Source organism: Pollicipes pollicipes, unplaced genomic scaffold, assembly GCF_011947565.3.
Source record: "Pollicipes pollicipes isolate AB1234 unplaced genomic scaffold, Ppol_2.1 Scaffold_4002;HRSCAF=4701_pilon_pilon_pilon, whole genome shotgun sequence".
In the NCBI taxonomy this organism is placed as follows: Eukaryota; Metazoa; Arthropoda; class Thecostraca; order Pollicipedomorpha; family Pollicipedidae; genus Pollicipes; species Pollicipes pollicipes.
In genome coordinates this window covers 39,633,080-39,660,569 of record NW_023596420.1, presented here as the reverse complement: position 1 = coordinate 39,660,569, position 27,490 = coordinate 39,633,080, and the positions used below count along the sequence as shown (strand labels likewise).

The 27,490-nt window shown below is 52.5% G+C and overlaps 1 protein-coding gene and 1 pseudogene across 1 annotated transcript in view; one reads left to right on the top strand and one right to left on the bottom strand.

Annotated features, from left to right (window-relative positions):
• LOC119093631 (protein phosphatase 1 regulatory subunit 27) overlaps positions 1–27,490 on the bottom strand; it is a 59,402-nt gene that overhangs the window by 28,910 nt on the left and 3,002 nt on the right. The gene's annotated exons all lie outside the window — the stretch shown is intronic.
• The window catches only part of LOC119094485 (ryanodine receptor-like), a 16,343-nt pseudogene continuing 1,397 nt past the window's right edge, over positions 12,545–27,490 (top strand).

Below are 27,490 nucleotides of genomic sequence, written 5' to 3'. Positions count from 1 at the left end.
CTCTTGACTCTAACCATCTGACCTGTCACTGCGAATTTGCTCTCAGAAGACCCCGTTTGGGCGAAAACTACGACTCAACGCGGAATATTGCACAATTATGCTCTGAGCAATCCAGACGGGTTTTCATGCGAATGGCATGTATTTTCTTGCCTCATCACTTTCTTGTGGCGTTAACTGCAGAGAGCTCTCGATAACTAATGCGTAACTCGTAAACTGTAATGACAGGGAAGCTGTTGATAGCTGGGCCAAAAGACACCTCAGCATCTGGAGCTATTTTGGAACCCCCGATCACGGCCGTGTGTCACTTCCACACACCGCGTCGAAGTCCGAAGCCTTACGTTACCCTACACAGGACCCGTGCCTCTTCCTAACCCCTTTTACCAGAGACAGCAACCCCTAACCCAGCGCACGCCGCCCTCGCGCCGCGACCGACGGGTAACCAGAGCCGCGCCGGCGCGCGCCCCTCCCACTACGCATGCGCGGCGCCGCGAGCTATTTTCGCGTCGGACCGGCGCGACCCGCGTCGCGTCCGTCGAGCCCGCGGCCTGCCGGGCAGTCGCTGCCGCTGTGGACACGGCGGGAGGGCCGAGCGCCGCGGTGGCGCTGGGCACGGTGCGCTGTGAGCGGTGAGCGGTGAGCGGTGAGCGGCAGCCATGGCGGAGACGGAGGGGGGCTCGGAGCAGGATGACGTCTCGTTCCTCCGCACGGTGGGTTCTGGCGGCTTTGCGGGGCTGGTTTTGACGTCTCGTTCCTCCGCACGGTGGGTTCTGGCGGCTTTGCGGGGCTGGTTTCGTCGACCGGTGCTCTTGTGGTTAACTCGTGCCCGAATTGAGCGGCGTGGTAACGTGAGTTGGCACGCTTGTGAGCGGAGGTGAATAAAGCAGCAGGCCTAGTGTGGCAGAGACTATACTGACTTTACTGTAGTCGCAACATCTTGCCATTTCCGCATTGAAACGTGCTGTTCTGGAGGCTTTACTTCACCGTTTTTTAGCATTATCTTCCGCCAAAAGACGTGCGCGAGGTAGTGTACGGCACTGAACTCAGATGTCTGTGGACGTCTGTTCGTCATCGGCGCACAGCCTTAATTGATGGTGATGAGCCTCGACACCCATGCACTGGCTTCATTCTGGTGCGATACATTATATGCGATGACGTGGCATGCTGAGTCTTTATCGCTCATGTCACAGAAGAAAACATCAAGCATCAAACGCTTTTGGGGATAGTGCTAACTGTGCTCTTCAGCAGGTCATGTGGAACACTGTTAAGGTCATGCTGTGATGGTAGTTCATGCGGCACACTGCTAAGGTTCTCTTCTCAGGCCACTTCGTTCCCTTTTTGACATGTTGTCCCGGTCATGCCCAACTATTCAAAGCCGACATTTCCAAAAGGATCCTGTCGTCTCCGATTGAACCGTTTTCGTGACATATTGACCTTGCGTTGCTATCAGGTGAATGCAAGGGGAAGTGTCGCGATGCCTATTTGCCCCTCTGATATTTCCTATTTGGCACTCGGGCGTGCAGAATGATATAATCTTCATGATAGGGAAGCACTCTCTTGCACGCACCTCACGGCAGGTAGCTTCTTAAACCCTTCACAGTATTTAGAGATGTCAAAGAGCAGCCCACGCACATCGTTAGGCCCGTGGGTCATGACCCAGCTCGTCACCCCGTTGGCGCCCAATGATCGCGCACTTCTGTCGTCTATAAATACGTCCGTGTCATCCCGGTGACTTGGCCATTCTGGCGTCGCCGTCCAGACAGAAGCGCGGCATCCGTGCAGGGGCAGCGCGGTGGCCAGGCATCTCCGCCATTTGGCAACACTGCTAGGAATTGGGCCCGTGCCACGACGCGCGCGGGCCAAAATACACCCCGGTGTCGGGGCCGGCCGTGCCGCCTTGTGAACCCCGGTCCCATGTCACCCAGGCCTGGTGAGCTGATGCAGGCTTACCGTCCAAACAGGTGCCGGTTATGTAATATTGCTGTGGCTCACTCGTGTGGGATATGCCGAGTTACACATGGAGTGCAGGTAGCACCGCAAAATCTGCTTGGACTTGTGGAATAAGTATTTTAGCTATTTTGCCTGTCAGGGGTTATGTCGCTGACGTGTCGGCCGGTTACCTCTCCGGCGGACGTCGGGTGTTATTCGGTGTTGACAATTACCGAGAATGTCTGGCGCTTAACCATATATGTACCAAAGCCTCGGTATATGTGGGAACCACGAGCTTCAAACTGCGATCCTACCGATTGCAGCCCGACAATACCACCATTTCACCATAGGCGAGCTGCTGGGGGCGCGTTTCTAGAATTGCTATGTGAGTTCCGATACCATGCCACGTTCCCGATGCTGGCTTTTTGCACTGTACCGATATTTTCAAGACTGGCTGGGCCAGGCAAGTCCAAGGCAGAGGAAATTGCGCATTGGTAACAGAACGAATTGGCTTTCAGTGTTACGGAATGATCGAGATGCGACATTGATATCGCTACACTGACACACCAGATGAGGATGATAATCCGAACAGTTATTTCACCCCTGCATAAAGTTCCATCGACAACAGAAAACATTACTTGAGCAACGCATATGTAGCCACTAGTCAGCAGTGAGAATAAGCGAAATATCGACTTGGATGTCACATCATGAACACCGTCGTGACATTATGCTCAGTGGAATAAGAAAACTAGAGGAGATGCAGTTACAAAACCGCAGAAACTCAAGAGCAAAAAAAACGCCATACATAAACACGATGCGTCCAGAAACAAGTAGGCATCAACAACAAACAGCTGTCATAACATGCTGAGGCTGTGCCCAGAAAGCTGAAGTTGGCAACCACCAACAGTCGGATTCACCATCTGGACATGGTAACTTTTACAGAGGAGACCGGTGTGCAGCGAGCTGAAAGCAAGGAGATTGACAAAGGAAGGAGGGGAGACCTGGAGGACCGAACAGATGATTGAATAGGCGAGACCACCAAAGTCCCGAACTTATCCCGAGAAAGGCGCATAGCCATCAAGGCGCTCAGGAATACCGACACCATTGTCATACTACTAGCGCGGGCAAAACATTTTGTGAGGGTCAAGAACAAGACAGAACACAATCAAACTCTTAAGGTGCAGTGAACAGCCGGACATATTTCAAGCTCAAGAATGATGCTGTGGTGGCTATCGAGCGACGACTCAAGGAATTGTGAGAAAAAAAGGAACCAGAAGTACTTACCAGATCCAAAGTGCAGGCAGCAGAACCAACATCACAGCAAGTTTTCATATATGTAGAGCCTACCGAAGATCCACGCGACCGCTGCACCTTTGAGACCAACAGTCAGCTGCCGGGGTTCAGTGGGCTATCCGCTGAGCCGGGTCCGAATCAAGACAATCATTTCGCAACCTAAGCTGAAACTCCTCATCGTGCGGGAATCTAGCCTTACTGATGAAGAGTCTTTCATCGCCTCCTGGCATGCAAATGATGAACTTCAATGTCCGAGTCAGTATTAGCTTACCAACAAATGAAGCCCAAACCGCCGTCCTGAGCAAGCCGGAAAACGACGCCTTGCCTCGCGAAAGAACAGCAATGTTAACGGACATCACAGAGGCAGACGCCAGCATACTATACGTTACGAGCCTTCCAGTTCGACACCTTCTTTATACCAGCTGAAGGAATGGTCATGTCGTCTATTGTCGACCGTTCCACATTTTTCGGTGTCGGTGTCAGTCTTCCGCTGTCGGTGGTTGCCAACATATACATGAAACACTTTGAGGACGTGGTACTGGGAACAACAACGTCAATGTCAATAATGCGGCTTCCATACGTTGACGACGTATTCGTTCTTGGCAACACCAGGAGATGTGACCCAATTACTTAACCACATCAAAGGTTTGCGTCCATCGATCCAAGTTACTTGGAGCGAGGGAAAAGCATGATAACGACAGTCTTCGACAAACAAGTGAGAGAACCGAGACCGAGTTCAGGATATCAGTACAAGACATAATGATTATGTACAATGCAAACAAGCAAGAACAGGAATGCAAAAACAGGCCGATGCCTGATCTTGGAACCCTACCGCCATGACCATTCCGCTTGCAAAATTGTACAGAAATCAGCTCGGGTGGCAATGCCAGGACTGGGGAGACATGCAACCTCACTGAACGTGACAACAAAACGGCTACTCGAAAGGATTCATGAAGAAGAGTTATTAAAGATTCCTCAGTGTAGAACAACTTGAGGACGAGCCATCGACAAACCACATCGATCGCGGACAGCAAAAGCATGTCAACTAAGATCCGAAGAATCTGAGGTCACTTCATCAGCACAGTCATCAGAAAGCGTCACAGAACAACCGCGAGCAATCACCAGTCAGACCGCCCAACGTCTGCCAAAGAATACAGTGACCTGCTTGTTGAACGCTTCCTACAGTTGTGGAAGATCATGTGAAGGTAGAACCAGTTGTTCACTGTGAGCCAGACGGCAGAGTCAAACAGGGGCAAGACGGAAGGGCAAGGCATCTGAAGCTTATTAGGGAAGTCCGCCATACCGCAGCACGCACGCTCGGAGGGAGAACGCCGGCCGACGAATTACGAAGGCGACACTACCGGCAGAGAACCGCACGGTGATCTACGGAGGATTAAGAAAGCGACAAGCATGGCACTAGCTTCAAACCCCACCAGCAAACGTAGCGCAGCCATCAACCACACACGGCTACTCGTGGTTAGAAAATTCTACAGAAATCCTAGAGAGTTTAAAAGATTTTCTCACGCGCCTCTATTTGTCCTCGACGGTATAATGTGTAGAGTTTGTGTACCATGTATTGTACTTGTACTGTGCACAAATCATAAGATCGTGGGTACAAAGCTCTAGTTGCCGAACGCTCTCGATGCTGTAATACGCACATGATTGTGCACCAATATCAGCTGCGATTCAGGACTGATTAGACCCGGGAGACAACAATACTGAATGCGCGTTATTCATGGTTTTTGGTTCCAGAAGGATGGAACATATGGATGGATTCCTTAGCCACACACCACACTACACATTATCAACATGCCGGGCACCTTATGCACGCTCATCTTGTCAAGCATGCCGTCCATGCTCGCTGGGCACGGCTCTCACTTTTACCATTCACTCACACTGTACAACTGATGTCATCGACATGCATTTCCACGAGTGTGCGTGGTCGGATTGCGAGCGCCTGTTGATAGAGCTTGCTGCATCTGCTCTGAGCCCTCGACTCAAGTTGTATCGTTCATTTGTTAATGTGGACTCTGTCGTCCTTGCTCAGCAGGGCTGCGAAGGGTTTTGGATGCCGTTCAATGATGTAACGCTCTATTGTACCGTGTTTACAGCTGGGAGGAAATCAGCAAGTCGGGCAAATCTTGTTCGGATACTAATGCGCTTGGCGCCTCGAGCTGCCGGCGGTCCTACGGACACGGGCCGACGGTCGCGCATTCCACAGACTAATAACTGCAATCACTGATCGCAGACTTGTATGGGAAGAACAGGCAACGTCAAGCGCGATTGTGGAAACGTATGATAAAGATAAGCGCCATTGCTGGAATATTTTCCTTTATAGATTTCAAAGTATTTGCACATTTTTTGATGAACCGTAGCAGCCTGTAACCCGTAAGGTTCAACGTTTGTGAGCAAGATATCCACTTTGAAGTTCAAATTCGATTAACGTACGAGACATATAATTTTCTGGTTGCAAAAATGTCATAACACGGACTGGAATCGGACCCAAATGTCGACGGCGGAGCGTTCAAACTTACCAGAAAATAGCATTTTGACGGAGGAGAACACAGATACACAATGGCAATGGCAAGCGTGCCAGACAATGTGTACAACAGGTGATCTCGCGCGTGCGCAGATCTCGCACCCACCCGTGTTTTAGGCGTTCGTAGAGACTGGTGTCAGTTCCCGACAACGGAGGCGGAGAACGCGAAATGAAAAGCACAGCGTGGGTGTATGTACTGCCTGCAGATTTATCAGGGATTTTTACTTTGCCCGTCCCACTGGTGCGCCATAAATCGGCCGGATGCGGTCAGTGCCACCTTCCTTGAGACCGTTCTCGAATTCAATGCGCTGGGACCCAAATGATGAAGAGGGTACCACGAAAACTGGATACAGGGATGTCTGGTTCACTGTGAGCAATTGTCACCCAAAATATTTTCGTTTTCACTCGAATGTCTGGGTCATGGTCACTAAGAGCGTCATCACTGTGCTGTATTTATTTCGTCAACCGAAATTACCGAGGATGGTCAAACCATTGTGGCCGAGCAATTTCAAGTCAATGTTACTTAAATTTTTACGTAGTTTGATGCGCGACATAGCATTGGTAAGCCTTCGCTTGCTTAACCCGGTTGTTGGACGGTGTTTCCAGCGCATATATGGCAAGGATTCCAATCTGTCCTTGATTTCACCAGGTCAGGTTTTCGTGTCATCTACTTGATGACAAGTTATATGCCTCACGTAGCAATGGCCCTGATCATCCCTCACCGCGTAAGACTGCTTGCGCGTATTTCAAGCCGTATGATAGCACGTACGTACTTGTAAATCTTGAGATTAGGATCCTGCAGTGTCGTGGTCTGAAATGAATTGGCAAGTTTATTATGATGAACATATGTTTTGCCCATTGTGCCTCTCTTGTCTTTCTTTTTCCTTATCGCGTTTCTTCTAAACACGTCTGCAGTAAAGCAATTGCCAGTAAACTGAGCGATCGTTGACAGAAAATTTCCTGGGATTCAACAATGACCACCCCTTGCAGTCTCTGGTGGTTTAGCGGTTTGAGCAAATGTCAGTCTTGCCTAACGTTCCATTCCTGTCTTTCTCAACGTCAGAAGCGCTGATAAGTGTCCACTGTTTATGCTCGCATCCTCACTCCCATGGCACGTCTTCGACAAACCTCCACTTCCGTGAAACGCCTTCCACAACCCCCACTCCCCGTGACACGCCTTCGACAAACCCCCACTCCCGTGACACGCCTTCGACAGACCCCCACTCCCGTGACACGCCTTCGACAAACCCCCACTCCCGTGACACGCCTTCGACAAACCCCCACTCCCGTGACACGCCTTCGACAAACCCCCACTCCCGTGACACGCCTTCGACAAACCCCCTCTCCTGTGACACGCCCTCGACTCCCCTGTATGCGCACGCGCTCCACCCTTGGTGTGGTGGTTGCTCTACCAAGCAGCAGCCGGCTCCGCTCGAGCGCCGCGCCTGACGCCGGTCGTGTCCCTCCGCAGGAGGACATGGTGTGTCTCTCCTGCAACGCCACAGGGGAGAGGGTGTGCCTGGCGGCCGAGGGGTTCGGCAACAGGACCTGCTTCCTCGAGGGCATCGCCGACAGGGTGAGCTCATAGGAGGACCGGTGTGGTGCCGGCCCCCGCCGCCGAGCCGTGGCCGCCGGCCATAACTGGCGGAAGGCGCGATGTTACGGGTGGGGATGTGTGCTGCGTTTGGACCCGCACTGGTCACAAGATTAGTTTTTGGGTTTGTGCTATTTTCCCCATGCGGCATTAGCTCATTTTTGTTACCATTGTCATTCTGCGTCATTTTAACGTGCTCGGTAGTCAGGATGATATTAACGAAAAGCTGCGGTGCAAAATCTCTGTATGTACGTAGCTTGTCAAATTTGGCACCGTTGTGTCATATAGGTGATACTCGTTTTCTTTCAAAAATATTGATCAGATCTACAAAGAACAAGATGACCACAATCGGGTAAACTCTCATGAGACGGATCAGTACGATTCTAGCGAAGGCTAGCGGTGATTTGTCAAGTACGGTCCCCATGTGATGGCCACCACACCCATAAGACGACCTCTCCCTTGCCCGTCAGCGCGGTGTTCCACCCCCGTGTGTACCGGTGCGATGGTCCACTTCGCACACATCCGCCTGGTTCAGAACAAAGCCGCCCGACCTGGCCGCCTGCGTGTTCGTGATTGAGCAGGCGCTGTCGGTGCGCGCACTCCAGGAGCTGGTGACGGCGGCCGCCTCCGACACGGTCAGTTGACTCGGCTCCGGTCGCCGCAGAGGTCACTGAGAGGTCGCCGGTGGGCTGCGCGTCACGGACAGCTAGCTCTAGATGGGGGACTTGATGTCGGGGTGGGTTTTGCGTAGATTGGCGAATTTAGCCGTGTTTTCAGCTCATGCTAGCTTTTTCTTGTGACGTCCGCTCTTATGGCACATTATCGATGAACATACACTGTGAAATGTCAAACAAAAGGCTTTGCATGATTTATGGCATGGGATTCGCTAGCCGAAGAAATCAGATTCCTGGGAAGAACTAGGTCGTGATACAAATGCGACTTCGGTTTCTCAAATATCGTCGTGCAGTTTATGCAAATGTATGTGCCAAAATGCTACCATTGCGAGCCTTCTGAATCAAAATTTATACATATATACCAACCACTAGAAATCGCCGCTAAGGCGGCGGAATAACACAACCGGCAGAAAGATGGGATATGAACTTCCACGTGGGAAGCGCGTGCACGGCGCTCAATGGCGTATGGGTTTTCTCTTGATTCGTACGCTCCGTATGTAAGGAGAACAGCACACTCTGAATGCCAGCGCCTTTGCATTTCATAAGTCAAAGGCCAGTTGCCGGAGGCACGTCGTTACATAAATTGTTGCCAAAAGCCATATTTAAAGTCATTTCCGGGCATCGCTTATGTGGAAGCATTGTCTCGTCTTTTTGTGTTTTAACATTCGCGTTTGATCTCACTAAGCCGTTTGTGTAGTCAACTGACTAGGCGATTTTGCAGTCTCGAAGGCATTTCGTTTAAAAAAAGTCAAAAATCGGGAAACGCCTGGAAAAATATCGTACCCACGTCGTAGTCCGAACAGCGAGCTCTAGAAAACATATATTTCGAGCTTCGTGAAGAGAAGAGTCGAATATTATGGCATTTTGCTGATCTCCATGCAGTCATTCGACCTCAGCCAATGGCACAAGCTTTCATCGGTGGCTTTTCGAAATGACACCGTGCCGTCTAGCTGACCGTCTAGCCTTAGCCCACGTAGCCGAGTCGTCTCTGGTCATTGTGTTTACGTGTGTTTTTGCAACTTGCAGGAGAACGGCGCGGTAGTAAGTACTTGTCTTGTCTGCCCCACACCATACAGACAAACACCACCAGTGGCTGTGGTAGCGCGTGCACCCTCTATCGTCCCTCATAGTGCGTACACTGGCACTAGCTCTTGCCATGTAGCTCGTAGTAACTTGTGGTTCCATTGTTTGTACCAGATCCTTACCCATGTGGGACTGGAGGGAGAGACCCAATGTTGTGGAGTGGTTACTTATGTTGCTCTGATTTTCCATGATGTTTTATGGGTTCATCTGAGTTAAGTCATTTAAGCTAGTTCTAGAGCAGTTTTTTCGTTTTTCATCTCGTGTACCTCACTCAGTGTTTTTCGTTTTTGTTCGAGAAGTTCTCCCGTGATGCTGTTTTAAGGACTAGATTCCCATTGACAAGATTCTAAACGTGATGATATAGAACTTATTGATATAAACGCAGAGGCAACAGCTAAGGGCACCTTTTGTTCCCTTGCGGTCGTTCTGAAACGTTCACGTCGGTTGTATGCTGCGTTTGACGAGTGCTAGAATTTGTAATATAATCTGTCGTCTTGCTCTAGAAGTAATGCCTAAACGTGACCGTCTAATCAGAAAACTTCTTGGCTTTGCTTTCTGCTTTGTGAAAATCCGTACCATTCTTCTACACTGAGATCGTGCGCATCAATTTGGGGAGCGCATTTGTAAGTTACTGCACGTCCATAACCAAATGACATGGGGGTTTAGAAGCCGCACTATGACCAGACATTATGGCTCATGCGTTATATCTGACGTCAACGAAAGAAAGTTGCTTTTTACATACCAGCCGCAAATGATTAATTTTCCCCCGCATTGCGGATCTCACAATGTCCGGCTTACATGAGCTTTCTCAGTCGCTAACGCCGCCCCCACCTCTTCCGCCGTTTCTGTTCATCCACATAACTCGGCTACGCTTCACCGCTTTCATAGTTAGGCTCATCACCTGAGTTCCCCGCAAAACGCCTAGACGGTATAGCATTCTTTTAGGCGACCCGAGTATGGACCCCTCCCGGTGCGCTAATCAGTAACGCTCCAACGTCGCTGCGCTTCGCCGAACTCCCGGGGCCGTCGCGGTTGGAGCCGCCTTCAGGTACGGTATTCTTCAGTCCCAGGCAGCTTCTCTAACCCGCATCGTCACCGAATGTAGAGCTCCTTGCTTTCGCTGCTTTGCGACCTTCCCGCTTTGCGCTGTTCAGTTTTTGGCAAGCACAGACAGAACAACCGTTTTAACTGCTACTCGTGGATGTTAAGTTATATTTTTTTTAAACGCAACCTGAACATGCCTAAGTCTGAGCCTGGTTAAAGCCAGCCTTGTGACGTCATTTGTGCAAGCGTACGCGAAATGTGGCTCGGTTCGTTGTGCTGGCTCATACAAGAGGCTCGTTGTGTTTGTGCAGCACTACTACATTTTTCACACCACTAGTATGCGAACACCTGCGCTCCTGGTGCTTTGGGTGTATGTGCTCTGGAATTTGATTGCATTGTATCGTGGTGAGGTCTGCGGAAAGAGCTTTGGTCACTCTGCCGTAGCCATTTAGCTTTTCGTGAACTGTGACGCGCTCTTGATGTGCTGTCTGCTCTTTGTGCAAAGCTATCTCCTATATATCAGTGAAACAAACGGGCTGTCTGCTGTGAGCATTGCAATCTATAGCGTTGAACCTAAGTTTTGCATTTATTCGGTTTTGCATTTTTGCATCATTGATCTACATGTCTTGACAACGCGCACATATGTGAGTGAGTGTGTCTGATTTTAGGAACATGGTCCTTTCGTGACCCTCCTGAGCACATGTCTCCCATCGACAACGTGACACGGACTTACACAATCACACATTCATACATACACACGTATGTGTATGCACCAATTTGCCTTTTGAGTGTCCGGATGTCAATTTTTGGTTACCCTACTCCTTGCTATGATTGCAAACAAGGCTATCATTAGTTTTCGAGCTCATTTTATGGGTGACTTAGTGATTTCACGTAAATTTTGGAGCCAATACTTGACAATTTGACTTGTTTTTATGTCATGCAGTCCACCTAAGATTGCGTGCAGTATGTGTATCAGGTGAGCTTATACCCATTTTGTGATTGTTTCTGAGCTCAGTCTAGCAAGAATGATGCTGCCAAGGCGTTTTAAGAACTTGGGGTAAGTGTTTTGATCGGGTTGGTTACAACTTGGCCCCATTTATCGGCTCCGACAAAATGAAAACGATGGTAGCAGATAGCCGCCCGGACCAGTTCTGAAACTCATGTCATTCGTGACAGCCATTAGAAGTCTGCCATCTCCAATTCCATCCGTCACTCCTAACAAAAGTCTGCGACCTCCCGGGTTTCATCCGCCACACCCAACAGAAGTCTGCGATCTCCCGGATTCCATCCGTCACAGTCATTAGAAGTTTTCCACCTCCCTGGTTTATGACGTCACTTGTGGTTGTGTGGAGATATTCATGCACAGCAGGCCATTTTTTTCCAGTATGGGAATACTGCGGACAAGTGTCGCTATTGCAGACGGTAATTATGTGGTATTTGCAAGGTTATTATGATACTTCGTCCATATTTACATGCAACCACTCACCTGACTTTCAACATAGCCGTCTTATACTGATTTACTTAAAATGCTCAAGATGGTGGTGGCACCCCAATCTTAAATGATGTTCGTCTTCCAGTGTCACTGAAATGTAACCCACACCGGTTACCATTGCCCATCGGGTATATATATAAGTTATATGTAAGTTGTAAAGCGCATGTAAGTTGAAAAACAAATCATGTAAGGCATCGTTGTTCAAGCACTAGCTGAATGTTCTAAAAGGATCGACAAAACTTGGCATAAGGGATATTGCCGTCAGTGCCAACTGCCATTTACTTCATATGTTTATTGCGTCGGTGCCGGACACTTCGGACAATGGCTCTTACGGACAACGGCCGTCTAAATTTGCCTTGCTGGAACCCAGCAATGGCGACGAAGTTTTGCTTCATCGCACGTCCATGTGGTGAGGTAGTGATGCTTCCAAAAAGAGAGGCATCTATGATGGAGCTCTTAAATAGGCATTGCAGCTTCTCCAGCGATAGCGTTCCGGTGAGGTAATGTTAGTGAAGCATCGCAATTCTTGCAATACTTCCTATGCTCTGAATTCGCAAGGGCTAGAACATATTTTGTCATTTGTTGCGAGGCTGCAATTGCATTGCCAGTTAAGCTGGGAAATTTCAGCCCCAAATTTTCATTTTCGTTTCATTCTAGAACACACAGTTGGGACATTGTTACCACGCTTTATCTCGTAAGACTGGAATCAGAAGCCTAGATGAATGGGTTCCCCAGGAATCAGAAGACCAGATGAATGGGCTCTCTCGGAAACAGTATGGATGATCTTCCGGTTCCCGTGCTGCCTCTCTGACGTTACTCTGCCGTATTTCAGGGAAAGGGCACCGGCTCTGGCCATCGCACGCTTCTGTACGGCAACGCTGTGCTGCTGCGGCCACCAGAACAGCGATATGGTGAGCTCATCAAACAGCTGCTGGGCCAGACGGCGGCCACTGCTGGGCCAGACAGCGGCCACTGCCAGACCAGACGGCAGCCACCGCTGGGCCAGACGACGGCCGCTGTTGGGCCAGACGGCGGCCCCTGCTGGGCCAGACGGCGGCCGCTGCTGGGCCAGACGGCGGCCGCTTTAGGGCCAGACGGCGACCACTGCTGGGCCAAGCGCGCGACAGCTCAGACTGCGGGCGGAATGTTTGTCTGGCAATGCCATCGGTCCAGGAAAATCCAGGACGACTGACAATGGGGTTGTGTGTAGTTGGATTGCAGAACGATATAACGCACGAAACAGCTCTAAGTTGTTGAAATTTGTATGCTATGAAGCAGTACTAATTTGGCGTTGGAGGGCACCTAGTCTCAACTACAATGCTTCGCCGACAAAAGATGGGTGCATGACATTAGCGCGAGAGCACTCCACTGCGACCCGCGTTTTCAAGATATTCATACGCACGGCCAAGTATTAGCGCTTGGACATTTTTATTTCTGGTGAGGTGCACATCATGGTGCTACCGTGTTCTGTAGATGATTAAACTGCACACTGCTGCCGAATCACGAGATTTCTTCATAAGTTAGGTTGGCGTTTCTTCATAAGCCAGGTTTGTCCTCCCCCCCCCCCCCCCCCCCCCCCCGCCCCCCCTCCCTCCCATTCCACCAATAAGCCTACCCACCACGCGTTGGACCTGCATTCCGCGCCCGAACTGGTTGTCGTTTCTTCTGCGCTGTCTGGCAGCGCCGCCACGCCGCGCGGTCGCCCCCCTCCCCCCCCCCCGCGCCGGGCGTGTCGCGCCGCCTGGCCACAGAGCCCCTCCCCCTCCCCCACCTCGGGCGCCGCGGCGCTCGCCGTCAGCTGGCCGCCGGGCGGGGGCGCCCTGCCAACTATTTAGGCCGTGACCCGACCCCGACGCCCGGAGGCGCCGCCGCCGGGCGTACAGGGGTTCTCCACCGGGACGCCGGGACGCTGTCAACCCATGCTCGAGCGGGCTGATGTCTACTCAGTTCGCGCAATTGCCGTTGACATGATAATTGAACACTGACACGGTGTCATTGACGTAAGTGATGACATGACAGTAAAGTGAATGACATGACAGTAAAATGAATGACATGACAGTAAAGTGAATGACATGGTTTGTGTCATTGTCATTGACATCATAATAAGACATTGACATGAATGACGTGGACTAATTGAATGGCATGATGTTATTGTTGTGGCAAAAGCTGCACGATTCATACGTTTTACGTCAATTTGCAATTAAGCGGATGCAACCATTGATTAGGCACGAAAACTTTTGCATTTTGGGGGAACTGGGGTCGGCCGGGGGCTTTTTTGGGAGAGGTACTCAGGGGCTTTGGGGAGGGGCTGCCAAGCCGTCCAACTTTTTGTGAAAATTCATAACTAGATTTACAGCTGTGTATGAAAGGAAGCTACTTTGAAGTAACTCTCAGTCACTCCCCCAATCTGCACAAGCTCCGGCGCTTATGGCTACAAGTGTGCTCAAAGAAGAGCGTGGGAGTGTGCGTGAGAGTGAGAGTGTGAGAGTGAGAGTGAGAGTGTGTGAAAGTGTCCAGCTGATAATGCGTCTTCATGCATTCTCTTCACGTCCGAATCGTCTTTCTGAGCACGGGGCACAGGGTCATGCAAGCGTGTACTTTTAGCATGGTCACATCGTGCAAAATGCACATGGGTAGTTTGGTGCAGGAGACGAAGTTCAAATCTGGTGGGCAGCTGCAAACCAAGCCGCAAAGCGCCGGATCCCGGGGCCGATATCATTCTCGTGGCCTTCAAGCCGTTGCAGATTTGACAGAACAGATGTGCATTTGCACGTTGCTGTATCACAATCTACCTGGCATGCCGACTCCTCTGGTGTCGCATTGTGGCCACCGTTGCGCTGTGGCCCGCCGGGAGCTCCGGACCGCCAGCGGCCCCAGTGACAGCCTCTCCCCCTCCCCGGACAGCTGCGCTGGGCGCAGCTCCAGCGCCACGTCACCGGTCCTCCCCCCCCCCCGCCGGAGAGCCCCACACGCCGCGCTGGGCCGGCACCCGGGCGGCAGGTGACCACGCCGGCCCCAGACGCACCCCGACACCGGGTCGACGCGTCGACAGGGGACCGGAGGCCAGAGCTTAGATGCCTGAGGCGGACATGCGCCTCGAGGCGGCTCCAGCCTTTTGGAGGATGAGAAGAATGCGCTTCTAATTCGGTCAGGGCAGTTTGTCGGGTATTGCTGGAGAGCGGATCGACGGGATGGGGAACATATCGCCCCTAACACGGTTGAACGCCAGGTCGGAGACGCGGCGTCACGCGGCCCCAGCCGACGTTTCCGACCCCAGCCGCGGGTCGGAAACGGCAGCAAATGGGGCTTGGCTCCTCATGTATTGACGTCATTCAGACCACGTTAACACGTCAGGTGCCATGGGGACTTCCATAACTCTCATAGCCTCAGACTCTTGTATGCGAGTTAGAGTTTTGTTTCTGCGCTCGATTGCGAAAGTGCGAAATGACTCGTAAAAGGTCATTCACGTTGCTACATTTTGCTCCTCGTACATTGGGCAAGTCATATATGCCATGTTTGAGAACAGTGACTGAATCAAGGTTGGGGCTCAGGAACAAATAAAAATGATGACAAACGAAGATGCGCACATTAGTACACCAATGGGAATTCCAAGCCCTCTTTTTGCATTTTAGAAGTCCAGGACTTTGACGTATCTGTCTCGTCAAGTATGTTCCGTCCATTCCGCCAAGAAGTTTGACGTGGCATACCGCTCTCACCGACGTCGCCAAAACGCAGCACCGTCTTACCGTCTCTCCACCTGCCCTCAGTATCTTGCGTGCCTCTCGACCAGCTCCTCCAAGGACAAGCTGGCGTTCGACGTCGGTCTGCAGGAGCACTGCCAAGGTCGGTACCCGTCAGCCAGCGCCTGGAAACATCAGAGCGTATGGCCAGCACCCTCTGCGCTTGAAGGCCATGCACTGTGCGTTGTGCGTCCATGCGTTTCAAGATTGCGGCAGGCGGGTGGCTTCGCACGTCTGGGACGCTCAGCCTTTGATCCAGGCCACTTCAGCGGGCTCGCCGATCTATGTGCCACGGTGATGCAACTCGTTACATTTCTGGATCATATCACAGCCGTTGTGAGCATGCTGGAATGTTTATTCTCGATCGGCTGGCACAACAGGCCCAATCCCCAAAGCGTTTCCTTGCACACATCAAACTGCCGGGATGCAGCCCTGACGCCTCTAATCGGGTCGGTAAACACAGCCTATAACGGCCGATTGCGACGTCTGGACCAGCCGACCGCGCGTGACGACGTGGCTGTGTTTACGGCAGGCGAGGCCTGCTGGTGGACCATCCACCCGGCCTCCAAGCAGAGGTCCGAGGGCGAGAAGGTGCGGGTGGGCGACGACCTGATCCTGGTGTCCGTCGCCACCGAGCGCTACCTGGTGAGCGCTGCACGGACGTGACTTCTGCACCTGTCGCCTGACATCCGAGCGGGCACCACATGTCGTACGCTGTTCATGGTTCCGGTGCCACCTGGTTCTGCAGGTTCACCTGGTTCATGGGTGGTTCTGCAGCAGGGTCCGGTGGCCCGCTGAGTGTCCTAAAGACTTGTTTTCGTGTATCGTCGTCGGGAGCAATATCCGCACGCCGGCGACACAAGGCGTGTTAAGTCCTGTAAGACCGTCAGGTGCAGTCTGACCAACCTCTCGTCGACTCCTGCTAGCAGTAACTGCGCTGTAGTTGGACGCTGAAAGACACAAGGGCAGCAGGGTGGTGTCGCTCCGTTTTCCTTGGCAGCCGGGGTTGACCCGGCTGTTTGTTTTCAGCAAGCGACCTTGGAAAACGAGGTGCCGATCGTGAACGCCTCGTTCCACGTGACGCACTGGTCCGTGTCGCCGTTTGGGACGGGTCTCAGTCGCGTCAAATACGTCGGTGAGTTACGGGTGATAGTGGTGGAACATCGAAGAAACGAACTCCGTCACAAGCGTCTTTTGATCAATCCTTGTTCGCATCAATCTTCCCGCATGCACTGCTGTGCAGTAGAAAACATATATGGACTTGCTCTATATCATCATATGATATGTATCATATGACAGCAGTTTTAAATGTTACACTAAGGCACGTTGCAGAGCGGCGTCCGTTCATTGATGATACTGATGATATGCCTTTCAGGATACCTATTTGGTGGAGAGGTGTTGCGCTTCTTCCACGGAGGAGATGAATGCCTCACGATTCCCTCTAACTGGTCAGAGGACGACTCTCAGAAGTAAGCGGCTTTACGATGACCGACTTATAGCTATAGCACAATGGCGAGATTCCGCGACTTCATGTTTGCCATCTTTAATTGGCAAGTTTCAAACGGCCGCAGACTAGGGAATGAGTAATATATGATAACGTGACGGTTTAAGAAGAATGTTTGTCAGCTCTGTGGCCGCTTGCCTTTGGATCTGACCAGACGTCACCTGAAACAGCCCCACTTGACTTGGTCTGACCTGATCCGACCAGATCTGATATGACCTGACATGACATGACCTGACTCTGACCTGGCTCTGACCTGGCTCGACCTGGCCTGGCTCAACCTGGCCTGACCCGACCCAACCCGACCCGACCCGACCTGATGTGACTTGACCTGACCTGACGTGACGTGACGTGACTCGACGTGACCTGACCTGACCTGACCTGACCCGCAGTATCGTGGTGTACGAGGGCGGCAGCGTGGTGAGCCAGGCGCGCTCGCTGTGGCGGCTAGAGCTGGCCAGGACCAAGTGGTCGGGCGGCTACATCAACTGGTTCCACCCGATGAGGATCCGCCACATCACCACCGGCCGCTACCTGGGCATCAACGAGCAGAACGAGATCCGACTCATGCACAGGTGAGGCGTGGCCAGCTGGGGTTAGGCGAGGTCAGTTGATCCGGCAGGCACGGCCCGGCGGGGGAGTCCGGCGTCCAGTGGTGTGGGCGAGGTTGAGCTGGCGATGGGCACTTGTCTAATTGTTGTGCTTTGTTGCTGCGAATTCACTGAACTATCCGCATGAAAAAGCACGTTTGTGGTGGTTTGTAACTTACGGTTCGCAGCCCTTGAAAAGAATTGCTGCTGGGGCGTGTTCGTGTGCGCCCTGACGTCAACACTCCTGTTTTCGGGGATGCAGTGGTGAAAGATATGCAACTACAAGTTGACAAATTCGTTTAGCCCGCTCAAAAGGTTTTCTAGGGTCAGTGTCAGTCATGACAATCCGGTCATCGCGCTGTAAGATGAACTGCAAGCGAGTGTCAGTGTCGGCGTTGCTCGCGCCAGGGTGTTTCCCTAACGCGCGTTGCTCTTCGGAGGACCGACTCTTCGGTGGCGTCCACCACGTTCTACCTGCGCGAGGAGAAGGACGACAACAAGGTGATGCTGGAAGACAAGGACCTGGAGGTGATCGGCACGCCGCTCATCAAGTACGGCGACTCCACCGTCATCGTCCAGCACATCGAGTCCGGACTGTGGCTCTCCTACAAGGTCGGTGAGACGATCGGGTGCCGCGAGCGCTGGCGCTTTAGGAGGACTCCTCCAACATTTCAGCGGCGTGAAGCTGTAGCTGTACAGCTCTACGACCTCTTATCTGTGGCTTCACTCAATTCTGTGTTTGGATGACGTCAGTTCATTAGTTCTTCGCTGCAACCCCGCGTCCTGAAGTCATTATCTAGTTGTGATTGTCTTCATGTGGACATAGCCCGGAACGTCTCGCTAACAACGGCGCGTGGCCTCTCGGCCATGGCAGGCGTTTGAGACGAAGAAGAAGGGCGTGGGAAAGGTGGAGGTGAAGCAGGCCATCCTTCACGAGGAGGGCAAGATGGACGACGGCTTGGAGTTCTCCCGGAGCCAGGACGAGGAGTCTCGCACCGCCCGGGTCATCCGCAAATGCAGCTCTCTCTTCACCAAGTTCATCAAGTGCGTGCTGCTTTGAGATCATATGCCCTCGAATTACTGGAGAATGTCGAGTATTTTATCGAGTTTTATTGCCGCACATGAGAAGCCTGAAAACTCGCCATGATTCGACGTTGACGGAGCAGGATTGAATCACGTTTGTTTACCTGGGAAGCAGGCCTGTGCGTTCCTCATCTTCTTCCACACATGAAGGGTGATGCAACCTGTTTTCACGTGATTCGGCCTGAAGCCAGTTGACACCCGAACTTCTCCAAGAGTATGCGTTAAACTTGCCTAGGTAGCTTGCATGCGACGCGCTCAATCTGTTATTTCACGCCCGAGCCGAATATGAACGACAGATGAGGGCCGAATATGAACGACAGATGAGGACCCTACCCTTAACGGGATGTGACCCGACCCTCGGCGGGATGTGACCCGATCTTCAGCGGGATGTGACCTGGCCCTCAACGGAATGTGACCCGACCCTCAGCGGGATGTGTTTCGACCCCCAGTGGAATGTGATCCAACCCTCAGCGGGATGTGACTCTACCCTCAGCGGGATGTGACCCGACCCTTGACCCTCGGCGGGATGTGACCCGACCCTCAGCGGGGTGTTTGTCCTGACAGACAGCTGGACCAGATCCGCTCCGCCCGCCGCCACTCGGTCATGCTCGGCTCCATGAACTTGAAGGAGATCGTCATGTGTCTGGAGGATCTCATCAACTACTTCGCGCAGCCTGACGCCGAGATGGGTCAGTTACGTGGTGGCTGGGGCTCTGATGATTATGATGAAGTGGAAATATTGGTGCAGACAAGCCAGTGTGCGGCGGACGATAACTGATAATTTCGACGTGATATCAGCCTGAAAGTTAGAGGACAGGTGACTTCAGACCACTGGCGCTTTGCTTTCCATAAATAGGCGATGCTGTAGTACATCCAACAGCCCAGGTGAGTGTTTCACGGCAGCGGTCCCAGTTTCCTTTTGCGTTCTAATAATAGCCTGTGGGATTTTTCGTAGTGTTCGCGTCAGTTACTGTAACCGGTCCTATTCGGGACTTCTCGCGTCGCCAAGCTGCCAGAAACTACCCCTTAGCATGACCCCCTCCGTCCCATCCAGCTGACCGGCTGCTCCCCTTTTGCCCCTCAGACCACGAGGAGCGTCAGATCAAGCTGCGGGCGCTGCGGAACCGACAGGACCTGTGCCAGGAGGAGGGCATCCTCAACCTCATCCTGGACGCCATCGACAAGATCACCGTCATCACCACCGAGGGCTACCTGGTGTCCCTGGCCGGCGAGGAGTCGGGCCAGATGTGGGACATCATCAGCAACTACCTGTACCAACTGCTCGGTTAGCGGCCGCCCTGAGGGTGGATGGGTCTTGTCGCAGTGTGGGATATCATCAGCAACTACCTGTACCAACTGCTCGGTACGCGGTCGCCCTGAGGTCGGATGGGTCTTGACGCAGTGCGGTGAGCACTCCAGTCGCGTTATACCCTTTTCTTTATGTTTAGCTCGATGTATTTGACGCGATTTGACGCTGCGACCAGTGTCATTCTGTGATCATGTCTGCAGTGAGTAACACGTATGGAAAAGCTTTAAATTAATTAAAGCCTTCACACGCGCAATGCCTTTATGCTGTCATTGTGACGTGTGTGTTCAGCGGTGTCCACTGCCGATCGTCCCGCATATCAAAACATCAGCTTGCTCTTAGACAAAACAAGACAAGAGAAGACAAGACAAGACAAGACAAGACAAGACAAGACAAGACATGATATCAGCGTGTTCTTAATGCGCATGGCCAGGCCCTTGTCTCGTGCCCCTGAGAAGATCTGACAAAAAGCACACCACCCAAAGTGGCACAACCCGACTTATCGCGATCGCTGACTGATCGTGCGGATCAGCTGACGTGCCCCATGTTCCAGCGGCCATGATTAAGGGCAACCACAACAACTGCGCCCAGTTCGCCAACTCGATGCGGCTGAACTGGCTGTTCTCGAGGCTAGGATCGCAGGCGGGCGGCGAGGGCATGCTGGACGTGCTGCACTGTGTGCTCATCGACTCGCCGGAGGCGCTCAATGTCATGAAGGTCGGTGGCGGCTTCTGGAGTGGAAACGTGTTCAGGGTATCGGGGAAGTGCTGACGGACGTGACGGTGAGGAAGTAGACAGTAGACGTCGATATCGATAAGCTGCTGGAGGTTTTTCTGGGGGTTCAAAACTAGATGGACTAAGAGAAGGATAACTTCACTCTCATATTTTCGGCAGTTAAACGCTTTTCTTACTATGGTGAATAGGTAAAATCCTTTACCTATGAGACCAAGTGGTGGATGCTTTCCGCCTTAAGGCCCATCCAGACTCAATTATTGCTGATAGAGGCAAGAACACAGTACAGTTCCCTGAGCACAGTACCCCGAAAAACGACTGTGTATCCGGCATCAGCACGTGCTATGACAGATGATATGGGCTGGCAAACGACACACGCAGGGACGCACACGCGTTTTTACCCGCGTCTGTAACGCGCCGCGTCCCGCGTACCGCAGGAGGAGCACATCAAGGTCATCATCTCAATCCTGGAGAAGCACGGCCGGGACCCCAAGGTGCTGGACGTGCTGCGGTCGCTCTGCGTCGGCAACGGCGTGGCTGTGCGCAGCTCGCAGAACAACATCTGCGACTACCTGCTGCCCGGCAAGTCGCTGCTGCTGCAGACCGCGCTCGTCGATCACGTCTCAAGGTCAGTCGAGGTCAAACTCCGCCGCATGGCCAGACCGTCGGGGCGTTGTCATGGGTGTGGCGTTGTATTGCTTTTTACGCCAGACGGCCACCACATGCCCACGAGCCTCAGTGTGTGCTGCGACTAGCAGGTAAACCTGCACTATTGCGGCGAGTCGTTTTGCACAGAGTTTATCGCTGTGCGGTTTCATTGTTCCCAAGTATCGTGACCCTGTCATGGATGGGAGTGGGGTCCAAGCCGTTCTTCCTTGTTCCAGCGTGCACCCGAATATCTACGTGGGCAAAGTGCAGGGCTCCTCCATGTACCTGCGGTGGTACTACGAGGTCACACGTGGACCACATCGAGCAGGTGTGTATCTGCTTCTTGCCTTGCCTCTCAAGGATCGTCGCCCTGTGAGTGAGGGCCTTCACCGAACTGACACCAGCTCGGCTTGACAGCTGTATGGTCTGTCACCAATCATCATCACTTTTGTCTTAAACGTGCTCTTGCAGTGCAAACGACGCAGGGTTTTGTATCTAAGCGCAGCCTTTACATAGTGATAAAGATCTTTACAATTGTATAAAACCTTTTAAATATGCAGATACGCCTTTACGTATATCTGTCATGGCTGTGCTGGCAAGGTATCTCCACCACCACACCCTGCAGCTGACTGATGCCCCGCCCCGCCCCCTTTCCACCTCTTCAGGCAAGCCACATGGCTCCTCATCTGCGCATGGGCTGGGCCAACACCATGGGTTACATCCCGTACCCGGGCGGTGGCGAGAAGTGGGGTGGTAACGGCGTCGGCGACGACCTCTACTCCTTCGGCTTCGACGGATCCCATCTCTGGACAGGTGGGCTCTCCCCCAGGGATTGTGCTTTCGTCGAAACGTCCGGCGTCGGGATTTCAGGCCCGCTGTTCGCCTGGGGATCACCAGGCTGCAGAGACGAAAATACTTGTTATACCGTCTGTCATCGTGTTAGGTAATAGCCAGAGCTGTTATGTGCAATCTTTTCCGTTTTTTCATGGCGGAAAAGATCCCGTTGCAAACTCCTATTACCTTGCATTTTGCTTCGTGTCATTACCACAAACATTTCGAAAGAACAGCAGCGTAAAAGCAGGTGAACGTCGTTGTGCTCCGGGAAAGAACAAAACACGCGGTAAATTTTGCGCTGTTGTGGAATGAGCACGATGCATAAGCTCTGTTCATCCTTAAATGCCAGGCTCTGCAAATTCCCCCAATTACTGCCTGGTATCTGAATAAGGAAACCTCAGGCGCGACGAGTTGGCAGCGTTATCTCCAATCCACAATGTACTAACCCATTACCGCCATTGTAGGGGGCCGGAGGACGCTGGTGTTCCCGCAGGAGTCGGAGCCGTACATCAGGAAGGGCGACGTCATCGGCGTGCTGCTGGACCTGACTGTGCCCTGCATCGAGTTCACGTTCAACGGCGAGAAGATCAGGGGCTGCTTCCGGGACTTCAACTTGGACGGCATGTTCTTCCCAGTTATCAGCTGCTCCTCAAAGCTCAGGTGCCAACATCACTTTGTTCTTACAAACTTAATGAATCTGTGCTACTGGCTGGTGTAAGTTACATGCTTTCTTTATTCCATTTGCCTTACTTTTTACCCCTTTTCTACCCAGCGGAACGAATGTATTTCAGTTTCTTGGAGGTAATATGCCAATTGCCCCTGAAGTCATGGGTTTACCATTTTATATAGCCAAGGTACATCTACCCGAACTCTTTAAAGCCCGGTCATCTTCGCCACATCTCTGGAGGAGCCAGCACCGACTGATCCCCCCCCCCCCCCTCGTCGGCATGCACCGCTCGTCAGCTCGTCCCCACTGATCCCCGAGACATGTCTGGTCAGGTAATGACCTGACATGTCAGGTCAGGGTAATAGGGGCCCTGAATCACCGGGCAGGCCACCGTCTACCAGACCTGTAATTGAGCTGGAATTTGATGCGTCTGCAGCGCGTGGTCAGTGAGGCTGTGGACCCTGGTCAGAGCACAGCTGACATGACCTGGCCTGACCCGGGATGGGTCGGTAGCGCGCGTGGTCGAAGTCGCGACACGAACGCTGTGATCTACACACCCATACCGTGCGCTACTGTGGACCATAGCCAGAGAACAGCTGACGTGACCTGACCTGGTGGCGGTTCGGCAGCGCGCGGTTCCTGTTGGGCGGCGAGCACGGCCGGCAGAAGTTCGAGCCGCCTGAGGGCTTCTCGCCCGTCAGCGAGTGTCTGCTGCCCAGCCAGCAGATGTCCATCGACCCCTGCTTCCACTTTGGAGACCTGGCCAAGGGCGTGCTGGCCGGTCCGCTGGTCGAGCAGGAGGACCCCGTGTTCGTGCCTCAGCCCATCGACACATCGGCAGTGAGTGACGCCGTGACGCTCGTGGCATGGATCGCTACGCCTTGACTGTAACTGAATGATTGAGTGGATGGGTGAGACGGAATTTGTTTGTCCGTGGCAGTTGCAGATATATTTGGTTGCATATTCATGTGGCATGGTTAGTCAGTAGATGTTCGATGTACGCCACTGCCAACGCGACCTTTTTTGATATATTTCCTTTTCAAACTGTAGTACAAAGCGACCATTAGAGCTGCTGTTTCAACAGCTGATACATTGGTCCCTAGCAATGTCCGTGAGTCTACCTTAAATCATCGCTATTTCTGCCAGTCTCTTTGATCGTCACAAGCCGTCTATGTCTCATGTTTCAAAATTAAGGTGAAACACCCTGTGGGTGTCGCATGCGCCGACCCTGGCAGGATAGTGGTCAAGCACAGTTTCCCTCGCGTCCGCCAGGTGACTCTGCCGCACTACGTGGAGCAGATCCGCGACCGTCTAGCCGAGAACATTCACGAGATCTGGGCGATGAACAAGATCGACGAGGGCTGGCGGTACGGGGAGGAGCGCGAGGACGAGTACATGCTGCACCCCTGCCTGACGCAGTTCGAGCGGTTGCCGCCCGCCGAGAAGCGCTACGACGTCCAGCTGGCGCTCCAGACGCTCAAGTACGTCGTGGAAGGGGAGGAGAGGCCGAGGGGTGGCACTGTGACTGCAGCAGCACAGACGGCGCCACAAGCTCACGTTCATTGATATTGCTTGATGGAGGCTTTCTACTCCGACGAAATGTAAATGCGACATGCTTGCGCTCTCGCCCTACGCTTTTTCAATCCTCAGTAACTACCGTGCCGATTTTTGCCGTTTTACTGATTCATGCTGTTTGCATCAACGCGAACATTCTCACCTGTGACAAAAACAATCCATCCCAACGGCTTTGCTGTCTTAGCTCAGCTCAGTTATTCTTCATTTTGTCATTTTACCCTCGCCCCATCACCTGACGCTGGTGTAATACTCACTGGACACCCGTGTGTTCTATTTTCACCAGCGCGATGCGAGCGTGGCTGCGAGGTTTTATACCCCTGCTATGGGCGGCTGTTACGTTGACCGTCTTATTGGTAGGACCATCATGAAGCTGGGCTACCACATCACGCTGGACAAGCCGCCCAATCGCATCAAGTCTATCCGGCTGCCGAACGATCCGTTCATGCAGCCGAACGGGTACAAGCCGGCCCCCCTGGACCTGTCGCAGGTGTCACTTAGTGGTAAGGCACCACCGAAGGCTGACTTTGCTGTTGAAAGTATTCGGTGATGAGCATATTACTGATAGTGTATGTAAGTCATGGCACGCTTCTGATTTCGCTGTACGGACACGCCCACCGATGCAAATATTGTAGTTATGATTTGTGAACGTACTGACCGCCGTGCTCCACTTATGCGACGCTGGCATTTATTTTAATGACGTGAAAGTCAAAGTGATAAAGCCATTTGACCGGTAAAAACATCCTTGCATCACCCCCAGGCAAGTTGGAGGAGCTGGTGGAGAAGCTGGCAGAGAACACACACATGGTGTGGTCCAAGGAGAGGATCCAGCAGGGCTGGACTTACGGCCTCAATGAGGTGGGCACCCCGAGTGTTCGGCTGGGACGGCTCCGGCAGCACCGCCACTGCGGTGGACGCTGTGGAGGGAGCCGCATTGGACTCATATGCATGTGCATATGCATGACACACCAGACGAAAACGTCGAAGCTCGTTGATGAGTCGATTCCGCGCCGAAAAACACACCCCTGAAAGTGCGTTTGCTGGATAAGACAGCTTATCGTGGCCGACACAAACACGGGGACTTTGGTGAATTGTTAACGTAAACAAGATGTTTCTGTGAACGATGCGATGTGTGCGCGACTGATGTTTCGAAATGACTTTGACACTTCACACCGTCGCGAGTCGTGCTGACGCCGCCTGTGTCCAGGACATGGAGATGATCCGTACGCCGCACTTGGTGCGCGTACCGCCGGGTGGACGAGGCCATCAAGAAGGCCAACAGGGACACGGCCAGCGAGGCAGTGCGCACGCTGCTCGTCTACGGCTACATCCTGGACCCGCCGTCCGAGCAGCACGACGAAGGTGCGGCTGGAGCGGCGTAGGGCTTCCTCCAGTGGGAAGGCGGCCTGACGGAACGCGATGATGCTGAACTGGGAAGGGGACATTGTGTCCCTTGAGGATAGGGGGGGGGGGGGAGGGGGGGAGAGGGGAGCGCAGTGCTGTCGGGGTTTGAAAGAGACGTTGTATGCATTGAGAATAGGGGAGGGAAGGGGAAACGCGGTGATGCTGGGTTTTGAAAGGGACGCTACATATTTGAGGACAGTGATGGGAGGGGGACGAGAGTAGTTGCGAAGCTTTAAGTAAAGTGCGATGGGGAAGACTCGTTTACCTGCACTCCCAAAAAAAATACGAAGACGAGGGCCACTGGGAACTACCGGTCAAAGCTTTTTGTAGTGTCCGGTGCGGCATAAGGTCATCTGGGTCACTAAGTGGCGTAACCGGGAGTTATGGTATATATATATATATATAATTATATATATATATATATATATATATATATTTCAGTAATTGAGGACCTCATGTGAGAGCCCTCCAAAACAGTCTGTCAAACAGATGGAAGTGTGACGGGGTCCTTTGACTTGCTCCTACGTTTGGTAGGGCCGGCCAGCGATCTACTGAACGGGAGGGCCAACTACCGCACCTACCGGGCCGAGAAGACGTACGCCGTGAGCTCCGGCAAATGGTGAGCGACTCAAGGACTTCTCTCCTCTTTCGGAGTGGCTTCACGCAAGCCTTTGGTTCGCCATGTGCGAGTCCCGTTAGTTTTCGTATGCTAAAGGACGCGTTGTTGCCAGGTGTTACTCATGGACAATTGCAGGTTGCAATGATATTGGGGCTTTCCTTCATTTTTTTTTTTTGTTCAGCTTGGTTCTAGCGCCTCCGAAGCCTCCTGTAGAATTTGAAAACATTTAAGATTGTTCTGCATCATTCCTGACCTCTGTCCTTTCGATTATATATATTGATGAATAGACGACGTCTGATTTCGTCGATCACATTCTCCTCGCCCCTGATGCCGCTGTGCAGTGCGTGACGGCTGCGATGCTGTCCGTTCCCGCCGCCAGGTATTTTGAGTTCGAAGTGCTGACGGACGGGCCCATGAAGGTGGGCTGGGCCCGCATCGACGCGTACCCGGGCCGCCAGATCGGTCAGGACGAGTCGTCCTGGGCGTTCGACGGATACCACGTACGTCACCGACCCCCCCCCCCCCCCCACCACTTCCACATTGAGTCTTGCACCGTTATCTCTTTGTCGATGAACTGGCGGCCCCTGCAAGTTCAAGGCTGTTCCTGGTGTTTCGACATGTCCTTTATTTCGCAAGCATAAATCTCTTGATGGTCGAAATGAGAGACGGTCATTTTGTTCGTCGTCGTCATGGCTGTTTAAACAGTGTCCTTGGTGATGCTATACCATGCTCTGGTGCGCCATGTTTTGCAGCCGCGCTTAACGCAGGGATAAAAGGAAGTAGCGGCGGCGAGCTTTTTTATTTTGCCTACTACTTAGTGTATGATTGTGTGTACAGAATAGAAGCATGCTAGCCATCTTATTTACTCAAACAAGACGGTTATATCGGATCACAATCGGCTTGTGAAGTAACGCGTTAACATGCCTTTGTTCTATGCATCGTGCCTCTGCAAGCAAAACAACAGCCTGATTTTGATCGTTTTACGTCACCGTCGGACCATGCCGTCAGCCCCAACCCTCACACATGTAGCTTATACATCACAAGAGTCTAGTGCGCCCAGTGGATAACTGAGCCGATAGTGTTAGCTGTCGACTAACCTACGCCGCACCTGCGGTGGAGGCCTTGGGGTGCGTCCGCTAGCAAGCCGCG